Below are 13,187 nucleotides of genomic sequence, written 5' to 3'. Positions count from 1 at the left end.
TGATTGTTTGTCGGAATGTCAGGTCTACCGGTGGCACAGGGCCTTTTTAGAAGGCCGTGAAGAGGTCGACGATGAAGCCCGCGCTGGACGGCCATCAACAAGCACCACCGACGAAAATGTGAGTTTGTACTACATGGTACAACCATCAACGCCAAATTCTACATGGAAGTGCTAAAGAGACTCAAACGAAGTGTTTGTCTCATCCGGCCCGACATCGCGGACGATTGGAAACTTCACCATGACAATGCGCCAGCCCACACCGCCTTCCTCGTGACCCGCTTCCTGACCAATTCAAAGGTGCCAACGGTTCCCCAGCCGCCCTACAGTCCTGACGTGGCTCCCCAGACTTCTTTTTGTTTCCGCGCTTGAAAACTCTCATGAAAGGACATCATTTTGGGACAGTTGGCGAAGTCAAAGAGGCTTGCACCAAGGCTCTAAAGGACATTCCGGAGGAGGCCTACCATGACGCCTTCGATGCCTAGAAATCTCGCTGGAATCGATGTATCGACGCAGAAGAAGCCTATTTTGAAGCCTTTTAATGTGTTGCACCGATCTAATCCATAAAAGTTTTTTAATCGACTCACTGACATTACTTTTCGGACAAACCCTGTATCTTTAATACTTAGCTATGGAACTGGTCAAGTAACTAACTCTTTGGAGCTGGCTCATTCTTTACAAGCCAGCAGTAGCTCAACCACTCAGTTCCCAGAATTTTATCAAATTCATGGCACATATCTTCATACTGAGACATCTAGAGTCAAAAGCATTTTACTCGCAAAGGTGTTGTTAAAATACTCAGATGATATTGCAGGGCTATAATTTGAAAATGGAGCCCATTTAATGATATGGATTCCTCATAGCATGGAATGTTACACAGGTGAGCCTCTCATGTAAATGGAAAACCAATGAATCACCATCACTGCACATGTGACATGTTTCATGCAGAAATTAATTTAATATTCCTGGACTTGCTGTACAATGTAATGGTGGGATTCAAGTTCTATGAAGAGAGAACTTCTTGAACAGCTGAATATTCAGTAGTGATGACCATGCACTGGGAATATATTTACCAAGGAACAATTAAAGTTAGCATTTATCCTGTTTAGCCAAAGAACGATGCATTCCCCATAATTTCATATTGTTATCTATGTGGACTGAAGAAAAAATGACTTCAAATGAAGCATGTGATTTCATGTCAGTGGTATAAACTGTTACAGTATTTTTTTGTTTCAGCACATTTTTGACATTCTCTATTACATTTTTCACCTCTACACTGATGAAAATTAACATCTGATATCCTTTATATATACCACAGGATGTAGTGTAATAAGCACTGATTGATAAACACACACATTTAGTGTATTCAGAACTACCTATTCGTTTCATGTCCACCCATCTGTCTGCACGAATCAGTGCTCACATTGCCTTTCCTGTGTTAATCAAACAAGGTTTCAAGGACCAATACAAAATGTTGTCTAGATTTTGTTTTCTCCCGGTGTAGTTTCTTCATTTTTAAAGCTTGTGTTACTTAGGGCATAAATTAGCATTTACATGTAACTTTGGTTCTTTGACAGATTTTGATGAGAATTGATCCATATTCTTATACGTGTATTATATGAGTGGAACTGTGTATGGTTCCTTTTACTTCAGTTGATTTTAAGCCCCTCATTACTGAAAAACTTGAATATATTTTGCAATGTGTACTCCAAGTATTCAAATGAGAAAATGAGTTAGCAAATAATCTATACATGCAATATCTTATACAGGAAGACCGCACTAGTGACACACAAAAACTAGGATACTGGCAAAGAGTGTAACGACAGCATTCTAGTCATGAAATAGAACTAAACACTGATGTGCATGGGAGCACGGTGGACAGGGGGACAGTGCAGTGGTCTCCCCAAAAGCAAAAGGAAAAATCACCTGATGATGGCCCAAATGCGGCTGAAACATGTTGTAAACTAGAAAAAAATATATGTAAAACTAGAGACTTTTAGAAATATGATAATCACTTTTAATGTATAAAATATACTTTTAGTGACCTAATCCTTCCAGCTGCACTAGGCCCTGAGGTTTACTTAGCCTCTAACAGAAATGAGTACCAAGAATAATTAAGTAGTTTTCCTGGGGAGTAAAGCGCTGCCGGCGCATAGGGCTGACCTTACCGCCATCTTTGAGCCAATTGTCTAGACAATGTGGGACCCTCAACGTCTCACAACCCTATGGGCCTTCACGGCCTGTTACTGGGATAGCTTTACTTTTTTTTTTACTTATATAACATTTGCAAAAAACTCGGTCATTTCGAGAAAATTACTAAGCATTAAAACAATAAAGAGCATTTAATTGAACACCATCAAAATTCTTGTCCCATGTCCTGCTGTCGCCCTGAACTTGATAATCTGTTCAATTTACAGCCATGGACGCCAGGACAAGGGAAGGAAAACTAAACATCTGCAACCCCCACCCACGATTTAAAAATATCGAGACTGAAGAAAGAAAGGAAACCGCCAATATACCAGCATCTTTTGGGTTAGAAAAAGCATTCTTAAACGGTTTAGAGGTGCACGTAAGCAAATTTTAGCCTGCCTACTTCCCTTGGAAAATCCTTGAGAGGGGGGCATGTTTACAGCAGACTGACGTCACGCATATGCATAAACCCCAAAAGATGGATGACCGGATGCAGTTTGGCTACGGCTCAAAAACGTCTGTTTCGCCGCCGACGACGACGATGATGATACACGTTTTGTGTGTTTATTTATAGCACATGAATATCAGGAAACGACAATAGCAAGCGGAAATTATAGTACAGAAATGCCGTAAGGTCGTTCTTATTGGAGATGTTCAAATTGTCCTCCATTAGTGCCCAGACAGAGGAAGTGCAGGTTCATTAATCATGGACAGGCTCTATGTACACGTGTAATGCGTTTATGTTCATACTGAATATAAACTGGTAGTTGTGTACCTAAGAATGATTTGAATTACCAAATTTGTTAAAGATGAAAAATAAAAAGACCGGCAGACAAACACGAAGAAACTAACAGGCATGTAGGAATTGTCAAGGAAGATAGCGAATAGCTGTAACAATATTTTCAATTATGGAGATGCATCGTTCTTTGTTTCACCCGCTCGCCACGTTGAGGCACAGGATATGAGCGGGGACCTGAAACAAAAGAAACAAACAAAAAAAAACCCCTTCAGTATGAATGCCAACAAACGGATATTGCACTAACAGAATGAACACACAAGCTTACCTCTGCTGTTGGTACTCTTGCCATCTCTTCTGTAACACGTCTTCTTTTAAATATAAAGATCTTCAGACAACATGCTGTAAGTTTTAATATCTTCGATCGTGGAAGGCATACAGCTGAGTGTACCAATTGTTCACTGCAGTTTTTCCGTTAAAATAGACAACACAATTAAACAGAAAAGATAAATGTACACCGTTTGGTGCAGAAATAGAAAAACGACATAACGAAATAAAAATTTCGTTCTCATTCAAGTCTTGAGCACTCGCCGTAAAAACAAAATGTCGATGGCTTCTCTCGAAAAATCATTTCACATTTGTCACGTTAGAAGAGGGCTCATTTCAGCACAAAACGAAAACACAGGAACACGGTCAAATGGGAGACGTTCCGGCGCAAGGAAATAATTCGTCGTCGCAAAATGAAATCTTTTCTTGTGTCGCACAGCCTAGCGGCTATTTGCACAATTAGCCAACGTTAATATAAAAGTACTCAATTTAAACCGAATACAACACATTCTTTTCCCAAAGAGAAGTTACTTTTTACGGGAGTTAAGTTTTTGTTGCGTAAAATCCGAACTCCGACAACAATCAGCGACTTTTACTGACACCTGAAATATAATCGTCACAAATTCACGTGTGTTTCTCGAGAAGTAACAATGTAAAACCCTCATATTATCGTCTCACCTGAAGTGTTTCATTGTGATGACAAACGTTGTCTTCTCCGTTGCTGAAGCTGCAGCCATTTTGACTTACCTTGTGCAATTCTTCATGATGACAATCGATGTCTTCTTTTATGCAGATGCTGGAGCACATTTTATTGACTCACCTTATGTGTTTCCTCATTTTAACATTTTATAAATTGAATGCACATCACAATACATACATACAAAAATGATATGTCATCAAATTGAATATACAGCACAATACACATCAATATAATATGTCATCAAATTGAATATGCACACAAAGAAACATAACATGTCATCATAAATTTGTATGTCTATTCTAGATAGATCCAGATCCAGTTCCTTATCTTTCAACATTGAATTGAAAGAGGGATGAAGGCAAAATTAAGTTTTGCTTTATTGGATCTCTGTCCCTCCAATGCGAGTTATTCACAGAGAGAGACTGTCAAAGTTCTTTTTATCCCTCTCTCTCTCGCATTGATTTCATTGTTGTGCCGACCGAACCCTGTCAAGTTGCACCCTATGGCATAAAAAACACACAGAAATACTTAAAACTAAATCCTCCTAAACCGACACGAAGCCTAACTTCACGCAGCCTAACCAGAAATCCTATCATGGGCACCTAACGGGGAGGGCGGGAGGACAACCAACTTACAAACTAAAAAAAAAAAATATAATTTCCACAGGGTGTCCAGCTCGACCTTAACCTAAGCCCTGAGTCATGGCGGCTACCGCAGCGAATCCAGAGTACTCGTGTCACGGTACTATGTTATCGTGACCTGCCTGGGGCCGGACTGGACCACGATAATACCGTGCGTGCTATGGTACCTTTATTTACTGCGAGTACCCATCCCCATCCTCCTGCGGATGGGCCCTCAATCGCTAAAGGTTCCGAAACGGCACTGTTTTGGTTTCAACTTTACGGTTTGAGCGTTGCTCCTCCTCCCTTGCGTGTTTCCTGGTTCCAAGTCTGCACCTGGTGGACGCTGTCTCCATTGGAAGTATCACAGCACTATCACAAACACTCAGAGAGCCGTTGTAATCACACACACAACATTTGTATTCACTCACAAAAACACACGGCGAACACTGCATCACACGAAATAACACTCGCGAACCACACATTACCGACCTGAGTAACACAAACACAGTTTGCCTGATAATTCTGAATTTGGCTCCAGAACTACGTCTCGTTAGATGTCTGGTAACGCAAGTAAATGTGTTAGGCTAGATTTCTGTTATGTGTGCATCAAGAATAGCAGGTTTAGTTCCGGAGCTGAAGATGGAGCTTATTTTCTGATGGTGCTCTAGACTTTCGGGGTCATGTCGGAATATTGTTAGGTGAATCACTGCGCCTGTTCAGAAACCAGCTGATCTTCAGAGAAATGTAACTTAAACATAATACAATAGTGTAAAATTTTGTTATATAAAAGTATACCGTCCTTATTTCCTATCAGTATAATAAATATCTAGAATTAGCTATTCGGAAACATAAAGGCCTATCGATGCAAAGTTGTAACCTAAATGTACAACTATAATGAACTTATTTTACGGTTGACATTAAAAGAAATTTTATATTGGCCACACATCAGGAGGAAAATCAAGAGGATGTCAGGGCCTTAGATGGAGGCCATGTTCAGTGGCACATGAAGAAAGCTCATTGGAAATTCTGAGGAAAATCAAGAGAATCTCATGGCTCTAGATGGAGGTCGTGTTCACTGACATATGAAGGAAGCTTCATATTGGCAATTCTGAGGAAAATCACGAGAATCTGAGGGACTTAGATGGAGGTCGTATTCACTGACATATGAGGGAAGTTCATATTGGCAATTCCGAGGAAAATCACGAGAATTTCAGGGCCTTAGATGGAGGCCATGTTCACTGGCATATGAAGGAAGCTCATATTGGCATTTCTGTGGAAAATCACGAGAATGTCGGGGCTTTAGATGGAGCCAATGTTCACTGACATATGAAGGAAGCTTCATATTGGCAATTCTGAGGAAAATCACGAGAATATCAGGGCCTTAGATGGAGGCCGTATTCACTGACATATGAAGGAAGCTCATAATGGAAATTCTATGGAAAATCACGAGAATATCTGGGCTTTAGATGGAGCCAATGTTCACTGACATATGAAGGAAGCTTCATATTGGCAATTCTGAGGAAAATCACGAGAATATCAGGGCCTTAGATGGAGGCCGTATTCACTGACATATGAAGGAAGCTCATAATGGAAATTCTATGGAAAATCACGAGAATATCTGGGCTTTAGATGGAGCCAATGTTCACTGACATATGAAGGAAGCTTCATATTGGCAATTCTGAGGAAAGTCACGAGAATATCAGAGACTTAGAAGGTAGCTGTTTTCACTGGCACATAAAGAAAGCTCATATTGGCAATTCTGAGGAAAATCACGAGAATATCAAGGCCTTAGATGGAGCCCGTGTTCACTGACATATGAAGGAATGTCATATTGGCAATTCTGAGTAAAATCACGAGAATCTCAGGGCCTTAGAGAGAGCCTATGTTCACTGACATATGAAGGAAGCTCATATTGGGAATTCTGAAGAAAAGAACGAGAATCTCAGGGCCTTAGAGAGAGCCTGTGTATACTAGCATATGAAGGAAGCTCATATTGGCAATTCTGAGAAAAATCACGAGAATGTCGGGGCCTTAGAGAGAGCCTATGTTAACTAGCATATGAAGGAAGCTCATATTGACAATTCTGAGGAAAATCACGAGAATCTCAGGGCCTTAGATGGATCCCCTGTTCACTGACATATGAAGGAAGCTGATATTGGCAATTCTGAGTAAAATCACGAGAATATCAGGGCCTTAGATTGAGCCCGTTTTCACTGACATATGAAGAAAGCTCATATTGGGAATTCTGAGGAAAGACACTAGAATCTCAGGGCCTTAGAGAGAACTTATGTTCACTTACATATGAAGGAAGGTCATATTGGCAATTCTGAGGAAAATCACGAGAATATCAGGGCCTTAGATGGAGCCCGTGATCACTGACATATGAAGGAAGCTTATACTGCAAATTCTGAGGAAAATCACGAGAATATCACGGCCTTAGATGGACCCGTGTTCCCTGACATTTGAAGGAAGCTCATATTGGAAATTCTGAGAAAAGTCACGTGAATCTCAGGGCCTTAGATGGAGCCCGTTTTCACTGACATATGAAGGAAGGTCATATTGGCAATTCTGAGGAAACTCACGAGAATCTCAGGGCCTTAGAGAAAGCCTATGTTCACTGGCATATGATGGAAGCTCATATTGGCAATTCTTTGGAAAATCACGAGAATCTCAGGGCCTTAGATGGAGCCCGTCTTCACTGACATACGAAGGTCATATTGGCAATTCTGAGGAAACTCACGAGAATCTCAGGGCCTTAGAGAAAGCCTATGTTCACTGGCATATGATGGAAGCTCATATTGGCAATTCTTTGGAAAATCACGAGAATCTCAGGGCCTTAGATGGAGGCCATGTTCACTGACATATGAAGGAAGGTCATATTGGAAATTCTGAGGAAAATCACGAGAATATCAGGGACTTAGAATGTAGCCGTTTTCACTGGTACATCAAGAAAGCTCATATTGGCAATTCTAAAGAAAATCACGAGAATATCAGGGACTTAGAATGTAGCCGTTTTCACTGGTACATCAAGAAAGCTCATATTGGCAATTCTAAAGAAAATCACGAGAATATCAGGGCCTTAGATGGAGCCCATTTTCACTGACATATGAAGGAATGTCATATTGGCAATTCTGAGGAAAATCTCGAGAATCTCAGGACCTTAGAGAGAACCCGTGTTCACTGATATATGAAGGTCATATTGGCAATTCTGAGGAAAATCACGAGAATCTGAGGGCCTTAGGTAGAGGCCATGTTCACTGGCATATGTAGGAAGCTCATATTGGCAATTCTTTGGAAAATCACCAGAATATCTGGGCCTTAAATGGAGCCAATGTTCACTGACATATGGAGAAAGGTCATATTGGCAATTCTGAGGAAAATCACGAAAATATCAGGGACTTAGAAGGTAGCCGTGTTCACTGGCACATGAAGAAAGTTCATATTGGCAATTCTGAGGAAAATCTCGAGAATCTCAGGACCTTAGAGAGAACCCGTGTTCACTGATATATGAAGGTCATATTGGCAATTCTGAGGAAAATCTCGAGAATCTCAGGACCTTAGAGAGAACCCGTGTTCACTGATATATGAAGGTCATATTGGCAATTCTGAGGAAAATCTCGAGAATCTCAGGACCTTAGAGAGAACCCGTGTTCACTGATATATGAAGGTCATATTGGCAATTCTGAGGAAAATCTCGAGAATCTCAGGACCTTAGAGAGAACCCGTGTTCACTGATATATGAAGGTCATATTGGCAATTCTGAGGAAAATCTCGAGAATCTCAGGACCTTAGAGAGAACCCGTGTTCACTGATATATGAAGGTCATATTGGCAATTCTGAGGAAAATCACGAAAATATCAGGGACTTAGAAGGTAGCCGTGTTCACTGGCACATGAAGAAAGTTCATATTGGCAATTCTGAGGAAAATAACGATAATATCAGGGCCTTAGAGGAACCCATGTTCACTGACATATGAAGGAGGGTCATATTGGCAATTCTGAGTAAAATCACGAGAATCTCAGAGCCTTAGAGAACCTGTGTTCACTGGCATAAGAAGAAAGCTTATATTGACAATTCTGAGGAAAATCACGAGAATATCAGTGCCTTAGATGGAGCCCATGCTCACTGACATATGAAGGAAAGTCATATTGGCAATTCTGAGGAAAATCTCGAGAATCTCAGGAACTTAGATAGAACCCGTGTTCACTGACATATGAAGGTCATATTGGCAATTCTGAGGAAAATCACGAGAATATCGGGGCTTTAGATGGAGCCCGTGTTCACTGACATATGAAGGAAACTCATATTGGCATTTCTGAGGAAAATCACGAGAATCTCAGGGCCTTAGATGGAGCCCGTTTTCACTGACATATGAAGGTCATATTGGCAATTCTGAGGAAAATCAGAAGAATATCGGGGCCTCAGAGAGAGCTTATGTTCACTGACATATGAAGGAAGCTTCGTATTGGCAATTCTTAGGGAAATCACGAGAATCTGAGGGCCTTAGATAGTTTCCATGTTCACTGGCATATGAAGGAAGCTCATATTGGCAATTCTTTGGAAAATCACTTGAATATCGGGGCCTTAAATGGAGCCCATGTTCACTGACATATGGAGGAAGGTCATATTGGCAATTCTGAGGAAATTCACGAAAATATCAGGGACTTAGAAGGTAGCCGTGTTCACTGGCACATGAAGAAATTCATATTGACAATTCTGAGGAAAATCACGAGAATATCGGGGCTTTAGATGGAGCCCGTGTTCACTGACATATGAAGGAAAGTCATATTGACAATTCTGAGGAAAACCTCGAGAATCTCAGGACCTTAGAGAGAACCCGTGTTCACTGATATATGAAGGTCATATTGGCAATTCTAAGGAAAATCACGAGAATCTGAGGGCCTTCGGTAGAGGCCATGTTCACTGGCATATGCAGGAAGCTCATATTGGCAATTCTTTGGAAAATCACGAGAATATCGGGGCCTTAAATGGAGCCCATGTTCACTGACATATGAAGGAAGGTCATATTGGCAATTCTGAGGAAAATCACGAGAATCTGAGGGCCTTAGGTAGAGGCCATGTTCACTGGCATATGTAGGAAGCTCATATTGGCAATTCTTTGGAAAATCACGAGAATATTGGGGCCTTAAATGGAGCCCATGTTCACTGACATATGGAGGAAGGTCATATTGGCAATTCTGAGGAAAATCACGAAAATATCAGGGAGTTAGAAGGTAGGCGTGTTCACTGGCACATGAAGAAATTTCATATTGGCAATTATGAGGAAAATCACGAGAATATCAGGGCCTTAGAGTTACCCGTGTTCACTGACATATGAAGGAAGGTCATATTGGCAATTCTGAATAAAGTCACGAGAATCTCAGGGCCTTAGATGGAGCCTATGTTCACTGGTATATGAAGGAAGCTCATACTGGCAATTCTGAGGAAAATCACGAGAATATCAGGGCCTTAGATGGAGTCCGTGTTCACTGACATATGAAAGAAGCTCATATTGGCAATTCTGAGGAAAATTAGGAGAATATCAGGGCATCAGATGGAGCCCGTGATCACTGACATATGAAGGAAGCTCATATTGGGGATTCTGAGGAAAATCTCGAGAATCTCAGGGCCTTAGAGAGAGCCTATGTTCACTGCCATATGATGGGAGCTCATATTGATAATTCTGAGGATAATCACGAGAATAACGGGGCCTTAGATGGAACCCGTGTTCACTGAAATATGAAGGAAACTCATATTGGCATTTCTGATGAAAATCTCGAGAATCTAAGGACCTTAGAGAGAACCCGTATTCACTGACATATGAAGGTCATATTGGCAATTCTGAGGAAAATCACGAGAATATCGGGGCTTTAGATGGAACCCGTGTTCACTGAAATATGAAGGAAACTCATATTGGCATTTCTGAGGAAAATCATGAGAATCTCAGGTCCTTAGAGAGAGCCTATGTTCACTGCCATATGAAGGAATCTCATATTGGCAATTCTGTGGAAAATCACGAGAATATCGGGGCCTTAGATGGAGCCCATTTTCACTGACATGTGTAGGATGGTTATATTGGCAATTCTGAGGAAAATCACGAGAATATCAGGGACTTAGAAGGTAGCCGTTTTCACTGGCACATGAAGAAAGCTTCTATTGGCAATTCTGTTCAAAATCACGAGGATATCAGGGCCTTAAATGGAGCCCGTGTTCACTGACATATGAAGGAAGCTCATATTGGCAATTCTTTGGAAAATCACTTGAATATCGGGGCCTTAAATGGAGTCCGTGTTCACTGACATATGAAGGAAGCTCATATTGGCAATTCTTTGGAAAATCACTTGAATATCGGGGCCTTAAATGGAGTCCGTGTTCACTGACATATGAAGGAAGCTCATATTGGCAATTCTTTGGAAAATCACTTGAATATCGGGGCCTTAAATGGAGTCCGTGTTCACTGACATATGAAGGAAGCTCATATTGGCAATTCTTTGGAAAATCACTTGAATATCGGGGCCTTAAATGGAGTCCGTGTTCACTGACATATGAAGGAAGCTCATATTGGCAATTCTTTGGAAAATCACTTGAATATCGGGGCCTTAAATGGAGTCCGTGTTCACTGACATATGAAGGAAGCTCATATTGGCAATTCTTTGGAAAATCACTTGAATATCGGGGCCTTAAATGGAGTCCGTGTTCACTGACATATGAAGGAAGCTCATATTGGCAATTCTTTGGAAAATCACTTGAATATCGGGGCCTTAAATGGAGTCCGTGTTCACTGACATATGAAAGAAGCCCATATTGGCAATTCTGAGGAAAATCAGGAGAATATCAGGGCATCAGATGGAGCCCGTGTTCACTGACATATGAAGGAAGCTCATATTGGGGATTCTGAGGAAAATCTCGAGAATCTCAGGGCCTTAGAGAGAGCCTATGTTCACTGCCATATGAAGGAAGCTCATATTGGCAATTCTTTGGAAAATCACTTGAATATCGGGGCCTTAAATGGAGTCCGTGTTCACTGACATATGAAAGAAGCCCATATTGGCAATTCTGAGGAAAATCATGAGAATCTCAGGTCCTTAGAGAGAGCCTATGTTCACTGCCATATGAAGGAAGCTCATATTGGCAATTCTTTGGAAAATCACTTGAATATCGGGGCCTTAAATGGAGTCCGTGTTCACTGACATATGAAAGAAGCCCATATTGGCAATTCTGAGGAAAATCATGAGAATCTCAGGTCCTTAGAGAGAGCCTATGTTCACTGCCATATGAAGGAATCTCATATTGGCAATTCTGTGGAAAATCACGAGAATATCAGGGCCTTAAATGGAGCCCGTGTTCACTGACATATGAAGGAAGGTCATATTGGCAATTCTGAGGAAAATCACGAGGATATCAGGGCCTTAAATGGAGCCCGTGTTCACTGACATATGAAGGAAGGTCATATTGGCAATTCTGAGGAAAATCACGAGGATATCAGGGCCTTAAATGGAGCCCGTGTTCACTGACATATGAAGGAAGGTCATATTGGCAATTTTGAGTAAAATCACGAGAATCTCAGGACCTTAGAGAGAACCTGTGTTCACTGGCATAAGAAGAATGCTTATATTGACAATTCTGAGGAAAATCACGAGACTATCAGGGCCTTAGAGAGAGCCTATATTCACTGGCATATGATTGAAGCTCATATTGGCAATTCTGAGTAAAATCACGAGAATATCAAGGCCTTAAAGAGAACCTGTGTTCACTGGCATGCAAAGAAAACTTGAATTGGCAATACTTTCTGAGGATAATCATGAGAATCTCTGGTCCTAAGATGGATGCTGTGTTCAATGGCATCTCTACATCTGTCCGTCTTTCCGTCACACCTAACAAAATCGGCACCTTCTGTTAATATTATCGTATCATTTTTGTATTGCTAATGCTTGTACAAGTATGAGACTGCCTATATTCTTTTGTTAATTCGCGGGTACCAACTGAAATGAGAGATGTAGTTTAACGCAGTTTCAATGAACCGAGCCGCAAATGTTTGAGACTAAATTTTAAGGCAGGTTACTAGAGATGAATGTGCAGAAGCTACATGAAATCATTCGTTCTATATTCTTGCTAATATCTTCATAAAGCCGATTGTTCTCTAAGCTAGTAATTATAATGTTTTTTCTAAATTATGGGTCATTATTATTATTATTATAAACTAAAATTACCGTGTTTCAAAATTTCCAGTGCGTTTGCAAATAAGCTTTGATGATTCTCCCCGAGCCAATAATGAACCGCATGTCACAGTCGAAGGAACAGTGATGTAATAAATTCTGATTGCTTATCAGCAGAGAAGTATCAGATAGTTTAATGTATCCGGAGCATCTTACGTTTAGTTATCCGCTGTCAATTTTAAAAGGAAACTGAAAGTTTTTGTTTCTAGAAGTAAACCACCCAATGGCAGTGGGCACATATGAACGTACAAATCGTGCAGTTTAAGACAGTGGTTGCCGGCCATGCATAAGCAGAAAGAAATACAACTACAAGGTTAGAAAGTGTTAGTAATTAGTGCATTAGTTAGATAGTTGGTAATTTGTACGATCATGTGTGGTAGTTGCCATATAATAATTTC

This window comes from Cryptotermes secundus, unplaced genomic scaffold (genome assembly GCF_002891405.2).
Source record: "Cryptotermes secundus unplaced genomic scaffold, Csec_1.0 scaffold333, whole genome shotgun sequence".
Classification (NCBI taxonomy): Eukaryota; Metazoa; Arthropoda; class Insecta; order Blattodea; family Kalotermitidae; genus Cryptotermes; species Cryptotermes secundus.
This window is presented reverse-complemented; position numbering follows the sequence as displayed.